The sequence below is a fragment of the Acipenser ruthenus genome, chromosome 5 (assembly GCF_902713425.1).
Source record: "Acipenser ruthenus chromosome 5, fAciRut3.2 maternal haplotype, whole genome shotgun sequence".
Classification (NCBI taxonomy): Eukaryota; Metazoa; Chordata; class Actinopteri; order Acipenseriformes; family Acipenseridae; genus Acipenser; species Acipenser ruthenus.
The window spans coordinates 50,985,548-51,003,050 of NC_081193.1; the positions used below are offsets into that span (position 1 = coordinate 50,985,548).

The 17,503-nt window shown below is 40.9% G+C and overlaps 1 pseudogene; it reads left to right on the plus strand.

Moving 5' to 3' along the window:
• The first annotated feature begins 7,240 nt into the window (after positions 1-7,240).
• On the plus strand, positions 7,241-10,648 carry LOC117403148 (piggyBac transposable element-derived protein 4-like; annotated as a pseudogene).
• Positions 10,649-17,503: the final 6,855 nt, after the last annotated feature.

The following is a 17,503-nucleotide window of genomic DNA, read 5'->3' on the forward strand; positions in this document are numbered from 1 at the left end:
TAATTTTGATTTTTAAAACTGCCAAAACCTTCAGCCATTTAAAATGCCATTTCATAAGTTCTGTAAGTTGTTTAAAATGAGAGGAGATAAATGTAGTTTCTTGCTTATCTGACACTGCTTATACACTGCAATACTATCATGTTTATACACTTTGTTTTAAAGCTCCTGGAATTCTGCATCAGTACTACATTCTTTAACAGTTTTGCCTTTACACTTCAGACCTTGGTTCCAGTTTATATTCCCCCAAAAGCAGTTATAGCTGCATGTTTCTTGAAACCAAATAGTTTATATACATCGGTGGTATTTTGACGCAATGGGTTAGGCTGAGAAGTTTACAGGAAGTACTTAAAACTTTCCTAATAATACATGATTAGGATTCTATAAGCTCATTTGATTCGTTCATGTTTTGTGATTTAATATGGAAACTTGCTGATGTAAAAGAGAACATAGCAACATATATATAGCAAGGATTATGACTAAGCATAATTCTTGTGGTATTTGAAGAAAATATTGGACTGCAGTACATAATACATGGGGGGGGGGGGGGTAATGGATAACAAAGCCAAGGGAGCAGGTTACCTACCTATGTCACTTAATGGGTGAAATGTCAAAATGGCTTCTACCCAACTCTGTTTCTATGAACTGTGTAGAAATGCCAAAACAAATCTGGGGTGGGGATATATTTTTTATAGTGGGGAAAAATAAAATGTTTTCACACGCGCTTGATTTTTGTGAATCGTTTGAGTTATCTTTTGTGGAAGAAACTTCGGTATGCTCAACTAGCCGCTGAAGCGGAACAGCGAGAATGGAGAGTCTGGGTTTACCCAATGGAGGTGGGTTGTCGAGGATTTGTGGCACACTCTACAACCCGGTTTCTCAGAGACGTCAGATTCGGTAGCCAAGAGTTGATTCGCACAGTGAAGAACTTATCTGAAGCAGCAACTGGCTGTGGTTGAGACGAAAAGATTCTGGTTGGGGATCTCAAGCACAATAGAAAGAAAGAAACGCTGATGTACAGGTAAGTAAGCTGGGTTGAGTTGAGTGGGGGATGGAGAATGCTGATTCTGGGATGCCAGAATCACCATCGAGCCCTCTTGAGGTGTCGTGGGTTGGTCGACGAAACACAGAGGATGGAACATGCCCACTTGAAGACCCCAGAGATGTACACTACTTAGCTCAATCCAGACAGTTGTCATGCTAATGCGCTGGGGAGACTGCGCTGTGGTTGATCACCGGAGCCAGCATTGCAGCCGTTGTGTGTGCTTATGTGCTGGGGAGGCAAAATAAGCTGATCCCTGGAACCAGCATTAAACTTCAGCCATCAACACCAGGCAGAAGGCTATCTACATCATCAGATGGAAGGAAATGCAAATGGATGGAGATGCAGATGGATCACATCAGTTTACTGTAAAGCTACGTTTTAGTTGGTGGTTATCTTGGCGAGAGCCGAGTTCAAATCAGCATGAAGTTTTAACATCTACTCTCATGTACTGGAAATCATATAAATATATATATGAATCATCCTTACCAATCTTCCTTTTTTGTTGGATTATTCTACATTTTAATTTATGTTCATTATTTAACTTTTCTCCAAGTGCAGCTCTCATAAATTTTTGCGGAACACCTGGGAATTTTCTCTGCACTGTTTCTACAAGGGGCACCAAATAAGGAAGAAAATTATTTTGACTAAGTAGTATATGTGCATGATACAAATGTAGGGTCACCGGTTATTAATTCTTATTTGCAAAGTTATCATTGTGTTAAAATAAATTTATTACATATATATTTTTTAAAACAAACAACAAAAAAGTCACATCACAAAAAGTAAAGTATCAACATAGAAAACCATCAATTGACAATGGCTGGGTTTACATGCACGTGAAAATCGACTCTACAGTCATGACTGTGTGACGTTGTCACGTGAATACATCGTGAAACAGCAAAAGAACATCCTTTGGTCAGCGCGACTTTAGGGGCAGGGTCAATCGCTTTCTCACAATAAAAATAGCTGTAAAAACCCATGTAAACCTGAGCAGGAATCGTGCTTGTGGCTCACGAGATTTCAGCAGTCAAGAGCCAGTTCTTCTGACTTAATCTCACGTAATCTTCAGTAGAAAGGCCGTACAAAACACACACACACACGCACACACACACACACACACAATGTACATTTACAGTATGGACTACTTTAACACTAGAACCACCGCGGTTATACCTACAACCGCTGATGTTTAAAACTGTACATTTTAAACATCATCAATATTAAAATGAAAGACAAACTATCGGATACAACTGAAAAGTTTGTGAGGAAAACTGTCATGACTTGTGCATGTAAATGCCGCCAGTGATTGCACCTGAAATGTTTATTTCAATATTCTCACCTAGAATCAACTTTATTTTCTCAGTATAAAGTATCAGTGTCAAAGCATTTGACAATACATTCTCCTGATTGAATTAACATAACTTGAGAAATAAGAATGTTTTTAGTTTCTTCCTGAAAGGGAGAATTTCAGCGTTAAGGCAGAGTTCAACAGGCAGGGCATTCCAAATCTGTGGACCCAGGACCAAAAAAGCACGAGCTCCGAAACATTTGTGTTTAAAACGTGGCTGACACAGGGACATGGTGTGCGAGGACCTCAGACTCCTAATAGGATTATAAACCTGCAGTTTTTCAGTCAGATAGTGAGGAAGTTGCTGATAAAGTGCTTTGTGAATTAAGCACCATAATTTGAATTGTGCACAAAGCTCAATTGGGAGCCAATGTAAATCCAGTAGAATTTGGGAAGTTGGGTCCCAAGCTGAGGCATTCCGAATGCCCTGGAGCAGTCTGGTTCGACACCGAGGCAGACCCACATACACAGCGCTGCCACAGTCGAGATGATGTTACGAGGGCATTCAGAACAGTAGCACAGTCTCTGTCAGAGAGAAATGGTTTGATCTTTTGATTGTCCTTAGATGGAACATGCAAGTTTTTCTACTTGTTTTATCTGAGGCAGAAATGAAACAGAATTGTCCAGCACAAGACCTAGACTCTTAGTCCTATTCACTAATAGGGGAAAAGTTCCATTGACAGTTAATGACGATGCCATATGCCTCTGACCCAACCACCAAGTATTCTGTTTTGTCGGGTTAAGTTTCAACCAATTGCCAGACATCCAGCTATTAATGTCAGACAGATAAACAGACAAAGTATTAAAGTCCTGCTCATCCTGAATTTCAAGATACAGCTGAGTATCATCGGCATACTGGTGGAAAGAAAGGCCATGTGCCCTGATCAGTTCACCCAGTGGCTTAACAGATATTAAACAGTATGGGAGATAATCCGGACCCCTGTGGGACTCCACACGTGACTGGCCTTGCTGAAGAGGAATAGGGACCCATCGTTATTTTTTGGGAGCGGTCAGTCAGAAACTACCTGATCCAGTCGAGTGCGGTCCTGCAGATGCTCATATCCTGCTCCACCCTCTACAATAAAAGACCGTGGCCTATTGTGTCAAAGGCCGCTGAGAGGTCTAACAGGATTAAGATGGCCAAACCCCCTTTATCTAGCACGCTAAGTAACTCATCAACAACACACAAGGTAGCTGTCTCAGTATAATGGAAGGGTCGGACTCCAGACTGATTACACCGTGTAACAAATTATTATTATTTTTTTTTGGTTCCTGGGTAGTAAGTGTTATTTCCTAATTGCTTATGCCTCAAAAGTATAGAAAATGGCTATTATTCCCCACAAACTTTGCTTTTGTGACCAGGACAGTGATATTTTGAAATTTACCTATTTTCCAGAACATTCCAGATAGATTCAGTGCTGAGTAAACTTGGAGTAACTTCTAGAACTTCCAGTAATATAAATAGTAGTATAAATACAGGGGCCTTAAGCCCACCAGTTCAGTTTAGTTCCAGCTGCCTAAGTGGATACATATCTGCATTTTTCTGAGATGGCATCAAGGTCATAGGAGACTTCAAAATGGTGGCATTCCTGATGGGTCTCCAAGGCAGTATTACCAAGTTTCCCTGCTATCTTTGCCTTTGGGACAGCAGGGACACCAAGGCGCACTACCACAGGTGGGACTGGCCACAGCGGACCGAGTTCTCTGTGGGGAGGAACAACGTCAAGTGGGAGCCACTGGTGGACCCCCGGAAGGTGCTGATGCCACCACTGCACATCAAATTGGGCCTTATGAAACAATTTGTCAGAGCTCTAGATAAGGAGTCGGCAGCCTTCAAGTACCTTCAAGACTTCTGCCCTAAGCTGTCTGAGGCAATGGTCAAAGCCGGTGTCTTCGTCGGACCACAGATAAAGAAGATCCTGGAGTGCAATGAATTCTCCAAGAAGCTCACTAGTAAGGAGAAAGCGGCTTGGAACAGCTTTGTTGCAGTGGTTCGGGGCTTCCTGGGCAATCACAAGGCCAAAAACTATGTGGAGCTGGTTGAGACTCTGGTGAAGAACTACGGCACACTGGGCTGTAGGATGTCCCTCAAAGTCCATATCCTTGATGCTCATCTTGATAAATTCAAGGAGAACATGGGAGCGTACTCGGAGGAGCAAGGCGAGCGCTTCCACCAGGATATACTGGACTTTGAACGCCGCTACCAAGGACAGTATAACGAGAACATGATGGGAGACTACATTTGGGAGCTGATTCGTGAAAGTGATTTACAGTATAATCGTAAATCTTGAAAAACTACTCACTTCTAAATCTTTTGTAGTCATTTTTGTATTACTTTAGTATAAATACATGTTAATTTGGATTCATATGTTGTTGTTTTCTGACTTTATGTGAACGAAAAGACACAAATTCGCCCGTTTTCTCATTGGAAATAGGTACATTTCAAAATATCACTGTCCTGGTCACAAAAGCAAAGTTTGTGGGGAATAATAGCCATTTTCTATACTTTTGAGGCATAAGCAATTAGGAAATAACACTTACTACCCAGGAACAAAAATTGTGTTACATAGTGTTAGTGTCAAGGAGTCCACAGGAGGACAAATGTTCTTGCAACTGCTGAGCAGCGTGTTTTTCAATGAGTTTGCCTAAAAATGGAAGATTTGATATGGGTCAATAATTATTAAACGCATTATGGTCCAGATGAACTTTCTTTAACAATGGGGAAACTGATGCAAGTTTCAAGTTCTAAGGAAAGGAGCCCTGAGAAAATGACTGATTAATATTTTTTTTGCAGAATAGGCCCAAGAATTGAACAGCTCTGTTTGACCAGTACTGAAGGACATGGGTTGCTGTCACAGAAAGTGACTGACTTCATCTTAGTAAGGTTTGCTATGAGCTCAGACAGAGTAACTTGTCTGAAGTCGTGCAGAAAATGAGACTGTGGAGCTCTCTCCTGAAAACCAGAGGGGGCTTGAATAGAGGTGTTGGAAATGCCAGTCTAAGATCTTGTATTTTATTGTCAATGAAAGAAAGGCATGACAAGTTACCTCTGAGGTAGTGAGAACCTGCTTGGTGGATTGAGGGTAGGACAATTGACCAATAACCCTGAATAATTCCCCAGGCCGATTCCTAGCAGTTTCAATCCTAGTCGCTAGATAGGATTTCTTAGCCTCATAGATTGCTTGGTGATATTGTTTCCTGTTCAATTTGAGAGCGATTTCTTCAGCTAATAGATTTGTTTTATGCCAATGGCCCTCAGCCGAGCGTACTTGTCTTCTAAAAATAATCAGGTTTTGCCTGAACCAGGGTTTAGGGGGCAGACGCTTGGGAATGATATCCAAAATAGAGACCGGGATTTGTGCTGAAAAGATTAAATCCAGGTTATGTCCGGCTGTATGAGTTAGGCAATCAACAGATTGATTGTAGTCTAGACTAAGCATATTATCCATGAACTGAGAGGCTAATTTATCATTAGGGGAGTCAGCCCAGACATTGAAGTCCCCCAATATCAAAGAAAAAGGGGACTCCAATGTCAGGGTCCAGCATTTTGTCCAACCAATTGGAATCCGAACCAGGGGGTCGATAAACAATGGACAGATTAAAGGAATACAAAGAATACCTGTAATATGGTTTCTTCATTGGATGATGAACTCTGCACAACATGAACTTCCGGTCTCCATGTCGCTTGGGTCAGGAGAAAGAACCAGATCTCTTTCCCAGAGATCCTTTTTATAATCCTCATTGGCGCTAAATACATGCTCCTCCTCCATAAAACCCCCACCTCGTATCCAAGTCAGGTTGTCCAAATTTCACCAAAATAAACCAAACAACAAGAAAAAATAGTAATGCAAAGAAAAGGGGGACAGGAGAGTATATAGGTGTGGGGAGTTCATCATCCAATGAAGAAACCATATTGCAGGTAATCTTCGTATTCTTACCTTGTCTGATGAACTCCACACAACGTGAACCATACCAAAATATGTAGACTGAAGGGTGGTAGGTTAGATGCTAGTAGAAGAAACCACAGATAAAGCCGAACGAGCAAAGTTAGGTTGAGAGCAAGACACATTGCAGTTATAGTGTTTGATAAAAGTATCGAAAGATGCCCAAGTGGCGGCATTGCAGATGTCCTAAATGGAAACAGATTTTAATTTTGCCCAAGTAGTAGCCACTCCCCTTACTGAGTGGGCTTTGATGGGTTTTGGAACTGTTTTGCTGTCAAGCCTGTAACAGAACACAATGTTTGATGTTATCGAGCACAAAAGGACTGAAAATATGACGTGTCAATAACCAGTGCTTGGAGCTCGCTTACCCTTCTTGCCGACATCACTGCCATCAAGAATGCCATTTCCCATGTCAGATACTTCATGTCACAAGTTGCCATAGGCTCAAATGGTGGTCCTAAGAGCTTATTAAGTACCAGACTGAGGCTCCATTGTGGAATAAGATGTTAGCTCAGGCATTTTAGATTCACTCCCTTAACCCTTTGAACAGTACGAACATAACAGTAGGTTCACTGCCCTCTGGTCCCCAGGGAGTATGAACGTACCGGTACATTCTGCAACTTTAAACGTGAATTACTGAGCCTACAAAACCCCTGATCACATAATATTGTAACACTAGGTTTCTGTAACACCTTTTATTAGTCTCTTGCGCCCTCTGCCAGATATTGACTGAATTACATACAAGCTCAGGGAACCTGGAATCCTGGGGACTTCACACCGAAGAAATTCAGGTTTGATTCGTCACAGTCTGGCCTGAACAAAGATTATTCTCTGCCTGCTGACTCAAGCGATGCGGATTGCTTCAAATTGTTCTTTGAAGAAACTGTGTCATATATTATAGACGAGATGAATAAGTTTGCCAGGAAACTGAGAGAGAACACTCAGCTGGGTGTCAAGTCAAAGCTCCGTAAGTGGGTGGACACAACAATGTCTGACATGTACATCTTTCTGGCTACCATTCTGCTCATGGGCTTGAACCGAAAAAAAACCCTGAAAGAGTACTGGTCCACTGATCCTGTTATGGCAACTCCTTTCTTCTCTACCCTTTTCTCTCTCGATCGCTTCCTTCTGCTCCTAAGGGCTCTTCATTTCTCTGATAACAACACAGCACAGATCGTAGAACCCCTGAACAAAATCAGAAAAATTGTAACTGCCCTCCAAGAAAAGTTTACTTGAGTTTTCTACCCTTTCCAAGATGTGTGCATTGATGAGTCGCTTATGCTGTGGAAGGGAAGACTCTCATTCAAGCAGTACATTCCCTCAAAGCGACATCGTTTCGGCATCAAACTGTTCATCATCTGCGATGTGAAGACCGGGTACATTTTGAGTTTTATTGTTTATACTGGTGGCACTACTGATATTCTTCATGACACAGATCTTGGTGTGTCCGGCTCTGTTGTCCGTAGTCTCATGAAGCCTTACCTGCGCAAAGGCCACATCGTCTACACAGATAATTGGTATAACAGCTCAGCCCTATTTGAGTGTCTGCACAGCCAAGACACAGGTGCGTGCGGCACCATGCGATCCAACAGAAAAAGAATGCCCTAGTTCAAAACAAAATTAGAAAAAGGCGAAGTCCAGTTTTTACACACAGACAGGTTGCTGGCTGCGAAGTGGCATGACAAAAGAGATGTGCATATCCTCACCTCTGTGTATAGGCCTGTGATGAAAGTGACCGACAAAGTCGATCATGCCACTGGGGATAACAAGGTGGAACCAGAGTGTGTGCTGGAGTACAACCAGAAAATGGGCTCGGTGGACAAATCAGACATGCAAATTAGTTTTGTCGATTGTGCAAGGAAGTCTCTCAAGTGGTACAAAAAGTTATTCTTCCATTAGCTTGACATGGCCGTGTTGAACACCTTCATCCTTCACAAAACTGCATCCAAAAAATCAGTTACTTTCAGCAAGTTCAGACACAACCTCATCTCGCATCTGGTAGAAAAATACCACACACTGTGGAAGTCATCCAGTGGAGGATGCCCAAGCTCAGACAACCCCACAAGGCTCACCGACCGACATTTTCCACATCCCGTACCCCAAACGGCAAAGGGCAGTCGTACACAGCGCATGTGTCAAGTCTGTAACCACACCACTCGTAGGCCCAGGCAGAGGAAAGACACGCGATTTATGTTCATAGAGTGCAACACAGCTCTGTGCGTTGCTCCATGCTTCAAGGAGTATCATACGCTGAAGCATTATTGGCACTCCCTCCGCCCCCACCACCCGTTTACCCGGATATGATTTATTCATGTCTCTCTCTCTCTCTCGCTGTTAGGAGGTGTTGTTTATTGTTTTTGTTTATTGCCTTCCTGTTGTTTTTTTTAGTAAAAACCTTTCCTATGACAAAATCAAATTAATATTTATTTGTTTTATTTATTTACAGTAAAAAATATTTGTTCACATCTTTTCATAGCAATGTAAATAAACTGCTAATAAGCCTACTAACAAAATGTATCGAGATCTGTCTATGTGATGTGTGTAAATAGTTATTTATTTAATTGTAATCAATACATTTCTCTTTTGTCTGTATTTCGTCAGCATTCATTACATACATACTGAACAAATATATACCTTTCAGCTTGTTTGTACTCTGTACAATCAAGCACGTGCAGAAGACAGAAAAAAAAACTCACTCCTGTAGGGCCGGCAGGGCATTTTAGAACTCACTACTCAAAGGGTTAATAAATTTGGTAACTAACGGATGGGATCCCAACTGGTGATTATCCCAGCCAGGTAAAATGCTGGAGATTGCAGCAACATGTACCTTAATAGAGGACATGGAGAGACCCTTACTGAATAAGTGACTGAGGTAAGATAGAAATTCCGAGATGGTAATGTTTGACTGGTGTAAGGATTTTGATTTGCACCTGGAAACAAACTCCCTCCATTTACCTGTATAGGTTTGAAATGTGGATGGCTTTCTTGAAGCGAGTAAAATGTTTACCACTTGTTCAGATAGCCCCCTATCCTTCAATTGTTGCCCTTATAGTCATGTGTTCTGCACCAGTTCCAGATGTTCATGGCTAGAGTGCAGAGGTCCCATGGTCTTGTGCCTCCCTGGTTTATGTACTTTACTGCTGTGGTGTTGTCTGTGAGGATCAGTACTGTTTTTTTGTTTCAATATGGGGGTGAAGTGCTTTAGTGCCAGGGAGATTGCTAAGAGCTCCAAATAACTGATGTGGCAAGATTTCTGATTGGGTGACCACATGCCTTGGACCTGAGCGTCTGCTAGGTGTGCTCCCCACCCCAACAGGGAAACGTCTGTATATAGACGGAGAGTAGGTGGATATGGAGATAGCTGCATCCCCATGCATACCCGAGGTGAAAGCTGCCACCTTCTGTGGTTGCCCCTGGGGAGACCTTGATGCGCTGGGGGTCTGGCAGGGTGTGGTTCCAAGAAGAAAGGAGGCACCTTTGCGTGTGTCTCATATGTAAAGCCGCGTCTCTTACTAGGAAGACTGATGCTGCCATGTGCCCCAGAAACTGCTGATAGGAATGTGCTGTTCTGGCTCCTATTTTGATGCGTCGGATTGCAACAGCTCTTTTCTCTGTGAGGTAAACTCTTCCCGAGATTGTATTGAACTGTGCTCCCAGGAAGATTAGAGACTTTGTTGGGGTGAGAGATGACTTCTCTTTGTTGACCAGTAAGCCCAAGTCCTGAAAAAGGCGGAGTACCTTGTATTTGTGTTCCAAAGCCTTTTCTCTGGAAGGAGCTCTTACCAGCCAGTCGTCTATGTATGGATAGACGTGGATGTCCATGCCCTGGAGATGTGCAGTTACCACATCCATTACCTTGGTAAATACCCTGGGGGCTGTGGAGATCCCAAAAGAAAGTACTTTGAACTGGAACTGGCGGTTCTTGATGGAGAATCTGAGATATTTTCTGTATTCCTTTGGTATAGGAAGATGGAAGTAGGCATCTTTGAGATCTATAGAAATCAACCAGTCCCCTGGTTGAACTGCCTTGATGATAATTGCTATTGATACCATCTTGAATTTTTCTGAAAGAATAAAACTGTTCAGGTTCCTGAGGTCTAGAATAGGCCTGAATTTTTTTTTTTCTTTTGTATCAGAAAGTATCTTGAGTAATGGCCCTGCATCTGTGAAGATAAGGGGACCTCTTCTATGGCATGGGAATGCAGCATATTTGTTATTTCCTCTTGCAGGCAGATGCCCCTTGGCCTTCACCAGTCCAAAACTGTCTGGATGATTCCCGATGATGGTGGTAAAACCTGGAACGCAATCCGGTAACCCTGTTGAATAAGCCTCAGGACACAGGGATCTGATGTAATTTTTTCCCAGCTGGTAGAAAATGGGACACCGTTCCTCCCATTGGCAGTGGATGGGGTTGGGGGGTGGGTAGAGAAAATGTCAGGAGGAGGTAGAGGGTGTACCTCCCTATTTATAATAGCCACATCCTGTTCTACGTGGTCTGAACTCCTGACCACGTTGAAAGCAGCCCTGCCTGTTGAACCAAGGTTGAGGTGGCTGGTTTCTGAATGACCTTTGTCTATTGAAAAAAAAACCCTGTTGCATGGTGCACCTCTCCCTGTAGTAGAGCAAGATCTAATCACCTGTCTAGCCTCCTTCATGTCAGACTGGGAATCCTTCAGGCTGGTGCCAAATAAAAGATTACCCTGAAAGGGTATCTCCAATATTTTTGTCTGGGTGTCCGCAGACAGAGAAGATGTTTTCATTTGGACGTTTCATGGTGTCACATGCTGCTTGCAGTTGAAGTTTTACAGTGTTTTTCCCTTCTGCCAGCTACATGGCCACCTCTAGATTTTCAGGTGTAGGTGACTGTAAAATGGTTCCACACCATATGCTGGTATTTTGCTGCATAGATCTGATAATTGTTGATTCGCATGCTGCATGTGGAGGCAGAATAATCTTTTTTTTTAAGAAATTATCATTTTTTTTATCAGATCCATTCAAAGAAGCAGATCTCGAGGACATACCTGCAGTTGGTGTAGCCATGATGGTATCCAGTTTAGGCTGTTTGAAAAGGTGGTTTTTATGATCCACTGGTACCCTGTAGAATTCTCTGGGCAAGCTTGGTGCAGAAGTAGCAGATCTTTGCCTAGCCTCAACAGGCCTCCAGACCGCCTCATGGAAGGGGAACCCTTCAAAGGCTTTTTTATCCCTTGCACCCAAGATGCTAACGAAGCCATCCTGATCTGCACAGGTCTGGGTTTGTACCTTGAGAGAGGATGAAACCCTACTCAGTGCGGCATCTGCATCTGTGTATATGGGAGAGGGGCCATCTGTGTACTCAAAAACGTCCTCCTCGGGGGCAGAGTCAATGACGTGGTGGCACCTGGAAAGTATTGCTCCTGTGTACTTTCCGGGTGCAACGGTACCAGAACTTGCTGTATGAGCTACAGGCTGTCAAGGTTGGGCCTGCTTTGATTGCTCATGTTCCTTTAGCCATTGAAAAATCTTTAGGCATTGGTAGCTGCGAAGGGGATGTTTGAGCCCTGGCTGCTAGAGCCTCTGTAATGGCGGTCGATTTCGCTGATACATCTCTCTCCCTGCTGCTGCGGGAGTGTGTAGATTTTCTCGTTCTTTTCCTGGTAGGAGTGACTGACATGTCTACACACATAAACATAAATTTGTGTTAGAAGATGGAGAAAATAGGGAACCACATTTAAAACAGATGGAAGGCATAGAAGCAGAAAATGGAGAAAAAAGGGAAGAGAGAAAAAAAAACTCTAAACCTATACTTTTTTTTCGAACAAAAATAACAAAGTGCAACACACGTTAGTCCTTACCCAAGCAACGCAGGAGAAATTTAGACAACCTGACTTGGATACGAGGTGGTGGTTTTATGGAGGAGGAGCATGTATTTGGCACCAATGAGGATTATTAAAAGGATCTCTGCGAAAGAGATCTGGTTCTTTCTCCTGACCCAAGCGATATGGAGACCGGAAGTTCACATTGTGTGGAGTTCATCAGACGAGGTAAGAATAGTTGTTTTTAAAAGAACAACGAACAGATAAATATTCTATAGATTTAAAGGAGATGGGAGGCTTACATGTGGAATGCAGGTGGTCCTGGAAAATAAGGGCTACACCACCATCGCGTTTTGAAGTTTTTGTTCTCCTCTTGCAAGGAATTTCCAAGTGCTTGGCTCCATCTCCTGCTCGCCTGCCTATCTCTATAGACATTCTTGGCAACTTGATTACTATTCTCCGCCAAGGCTGCTTTTCTCCATCTGACGATTTAACTATGGAAACCATACGCCTAACTTTTTGGGATGCTCCGAATATACAGTTCCTTCTGTTTCCAGCTTTCCTACTCTAGGTATCCGCTGCAGTGACTTGAACCTCATTACGATTCCTATTTCATCCTATTCCTTCGGATTTCAAAAACGGATCAGCTGCGGCAAGGACAATGTATTCAGCTTTCAAAAATCAACTCTCCTCTGTGCCCCTACACTTCCATTCTGAAGTACATCACAGAACACAAGGCCATTTAATCCTCTGACCCTTTGTTCATCAATTCAAGCCAGTCCATTGTATCAAGGCATTGGTTTTTTTCACATCTCTCCACTTTGGTGTCCAGAGCAGGTCTTCCCTCGCAATTCTACACTCCTCATTCATTCAGAATAAGGGCAGCCACATCAGCAGTGTGAAGATTATATTCGTTCTTCATCATCTGAAATGTCCTCTGCCCATCAGTCCATTGATAGTATGTCCGGAGTGGGGATGACCTTTCCGCCAGGGCCACCAAAGATTTCCTCCTAAAAAGAAACGTTTTTTTTCTTTCCACCATGCGGAGGGTCTTCACATAGTTACTAGGATACAGTTTACTAACCCCTTTGTCACATTAAGTGTTTTCTTTTCTTTTGTGTTAAATATTTTCTCTCTTCTTTTCTATATGCATTGGCGGTTCCTCTTTTTCTTCTTATAGGTGTCTTCAGTGGGGAGCCGGGGGTCCATTCTTTGGGGGGTTAGTGATTCCACTTTAGTTCATTTTGCAACTTAGTTCTAACTAGAAAAAAAAAGGTTATCTCTAAACAGGGCACTGATCCTTTGTGACAGTGTTGCTTTGTGTCATTGATATTACTGCAAAAGCAGACTATATGTTGTACACTTGACAGATTTGAGCCACAGTGCATCACATAGTAATTTTACACATACAAATGATAAAGTAGACATATGTCACTGTAGGATTCCAATTAGTAAGAAGGTTATAATGCTTTTATTTTTTAAATAAAGCAGAATTTCCAGTTTTTCTTGCAAACTTACAGACAGTCCATAATTTGCCAGTAGGTGGCACTGCTTAATAAATATTTAGAAGGTGCATAACTGCTTAGCATGTGTATTGATTATTTGTCCTATGTTAAAATGCTTTGCATGATCCTGTGTTGTTAGAGTTAGAATAAGGGATTGTCATATCCATTGAAGAGCTGACACTTGCATGACCTACCGGTAGTTTATTTTAATACTGGTAAAAATAAATAAAAAATAAAAAAAGGATGTATTTATGAACAATAGTTATTCAGTTGATCCATAATTGTTTACAGTGGACAGAAATTAATTTAGTGTTAAGACAAGTTATTTCAAATCACCACCTTAGAAATTGCTGTACCCAAGTGTCAAAATAATGTTTTGATGCCATTTTCAACTTTTTTAGCGGCCATTTTTAAAAGCGCTTTTAAACTTTAAAAACAAGAGTAAAAAGTTGTCAGGATATTAATAATGAAAATAAAGATTACAGGTACATTATTTAAACAGTTGTAGCAACAGGTGAGGACGTATAGTGCTATATTTTTTCGGAACCCCGCTACTTATTCTTTAAGTTAGCTATATTGGTATATAGTGATTAAAAAGAAGACACAATGGCTGGGTTTAGATGCACGTGAAAATAGACTCTACAGTCATTCACGTTGTCACGCGAATACCTCATGAAACAGCAAAAGAACATCCTTTGGTCAGCGCGACTTTAAGGGCAGGGTCAATCGCTTTCTCACAATAAAAATAGCGGTAAAAACCCATGTTAACCTGAACAGGAATCGTGCTTGTGTCTCAAGAGATTTCAGCAGTCAAGATCCCGTTTAACTGGCAGAATCTCATGTTATTCCTCAGCAAAGCCGTACCAAACCACACACACAGACAAGAAAGAATGCAAAAAACGCTGCAAATGTAAACCTCTCGTATAGCCTATTGTTAATGTTTGTATAAATGCATGTTGTTAAGCACAACTAACCAAACATTTAGCCTCATATTATTATTATTAGTAGTAGTAGTAGTCTTTGTAGTAGTCGTAGTATTTTTTTAAAGGTACCGTTAATGATAGTAATAGTCGTAGTCATAGTAGTCCTATTTTCTTTCTATAATTCTTTTGAGATGTCACAGGAACAACAGAGCTCCACCTCCTCCTCTACCACACTGAACTGGAATGAATTGTTAGCATCAACTGGCACGTTCTGCAATAAGTAATGGATATAGTTAACAAACAACATAAATGTACCGTATCGCTTTAAATAACTTTTGTTTTAATATTTATAATATTAAAGGACAACTTTTTTTCCTAAATCAGAACAGCATAGCAACGCATTTCCTGAAAAGTGCGGCAAAAACATCATGAGGAACACCGTCAATGTTGATACCTTTTATTGGACCAACATACACAGCAGGTGGACCAACAGGTGAAAGTGGATTTCTGAAGAAATTGTGTACCTATTTACGACACTATTTCTTCTCAAACCACTTATCTTATGAGGGGACCTGTGTGGTTATTAAAGCAGGTATACTTTCAACTTCTATTTAGGTACAATAAAATACATTAACTTCAACATTGCATCATCTTTTGTATCACAATAAAAACACTTCTTTGTTTTACATTGAAAATATAAAGTCATTTTAATGTTTTAGTTTGTTTTACCTCGGGCAAAGGCAGGAGATGTCTGTATCCTGTCACTATAAGGTGCAGAAAGGTTAAGGCTGTCTTTCTTCCTCTTACTTCTTGTAAGTCACATGATAGTTACTAAAGTAAATACACACACATTGAAGAAAAGGGGACAGAACATGAGTAACTGATACCAGATACTACGAGATGTGAGAAAAATAAAATAGATTTGTGTGGGTGATTATTCGCCACCCCCACGATAACTCCATCATAGAGTTAAATATGCCTTATATATAAGCATGGTTGTTGAAGCAATGCTAACACATAAACTTTAAGTAAGTGTGTCACACCAGCCCAAACAAAAAACTGTATACTGAAAGAACAACGCATCTCATTTTGATGAAAACTGTTTGAAGATCAATCATATCTATGTAGGTTATTGTACTATATGTTCACACATAAAGGTTTGTCCTGACAATGTCTTTTCTTACTTCTAATTTGTCTAATGGGACTGGGAAATAGTCACAGCTGTTGCACTATCAGTTTCCAGATCAAGTCCTCCATTCTTCTGCTGTATGCAGCTGAAAATAAAAACAATTCCAGCTTTCTTTGAATTGCTGAACGGAGAAACATACTGTTCCCATATCCCTCTAATAAATATACTTTTGAGCTGGGAATTAGAATTTCTGAAATGCTTTGTAAATATAATAACAATAATAGTAAAATGGCAATATGGTCAACATGCTAATACAGCATGCATTAAGTAATATATACAGGAAATAAACAGTAAAACCTTAATTGAGTATTTTTTTTTAATTAAATCCATACCAATCAATATTCTTAATATGAGATACGGGGCTATGACACAAAGGAAAAAGTACAATATGTAGTAACACTTTATGTTTACATGGACTACCTTTTCTATGACTGATTAATGTTTTAGGCAAATGGCATCTCTAACATATACTATGTAGAAAGCTGCATCTCCCTGTAAGAACCCTCCAGACCAATCATGTTGAAGTCACTGGCCATTGTGGCCTTAAAACATAGTGGTATGGCAAGTGATTGCCTAAAAAAGCAATATTATAACAAGGTCAATTGTACATTTAAAAGAGGGATAAACAATGCTGTAAAATCTATTTACTTACCTATTATTAGTACTGGAAACTATCTTTGGCTATAGTCACATTATTCAAGTGTCATGCTGTTGCTTTGTTAAATAAAACTACTGGGGATGGTGGACTGTGAATTTCTGCTGTTACAGGACACCTCTGTGAACAGGATGTGGCATCTCCTCATGCTGTTCTATATAAATATTTGATGACTATCATACAAGAAACCTTTACAGTATGTGGATGAATGTGTGCTGCTTATACCGTCTCACTACTGCAGGGCACAAAAGGCACGGTGAACCTGCAGTGGGGTCACACAGAGTGAGTCAACGGTTGAGTTTAGTGATATGCAGGCAAAATTGGTATGCTAAGTTCAATGCCATTATTAACCTTAGCACTGTTTGGAAAAATTACCACTATTTATGTCAAGCTCCTGATAAGTGTGTTTGTATTGTCTCCAGTAGCTAAAATGTGGTCAATTATTGTGCACAGTCAATTATATTTATAGGAGCAATAACACACAATATGATCCAATATTCACAGACCTAGGGGTGTTGTACTGCACGAGGCGAAGGCAGGTGTTGTTAAACAGCCTAGGCCTGTGGATTTTGAACCATATTTGAACACCATGGAGTTTGCTATTGTACTTATAAAATGGCACCCGCTCCCAATTGCTCCCGCTATTCTGGCCATTTTATAATGGTATCCCAATGGGATTTTTCATAAGTCCCTGCACCCCATCCTGAAAAAAAAAACTTATAGATACGCCCAGAAGGTGACGGAAAGTATTTTTATTGGTACTGTGTAAAAATCTTTTCTACCTAATAAATCTAGAAATGTATTAACATTGTATTCATTTAGCTAATTCGTGCCATATTTCTCCCTAAAATATAGTATGAAACCACAGTAAGGGGAGGGTTGGCATTTTGCAGCAAACTATCTGCAGCCGTCTTACTTTTTACCATTTTAAAATAGGTTACCCTGTTTGGCCTTGCATACAAATGTTACATTGCTTTCATAGGTATGAAGGCTCCAAAGAGCGTACTAAGTTCTATAAAGGAAGAATAATATGGAAGGAGTTACAATTGTTTGTTTCCACAGGATATCACATGTTGACTGAACCAAAACCACAGTCCCAAAC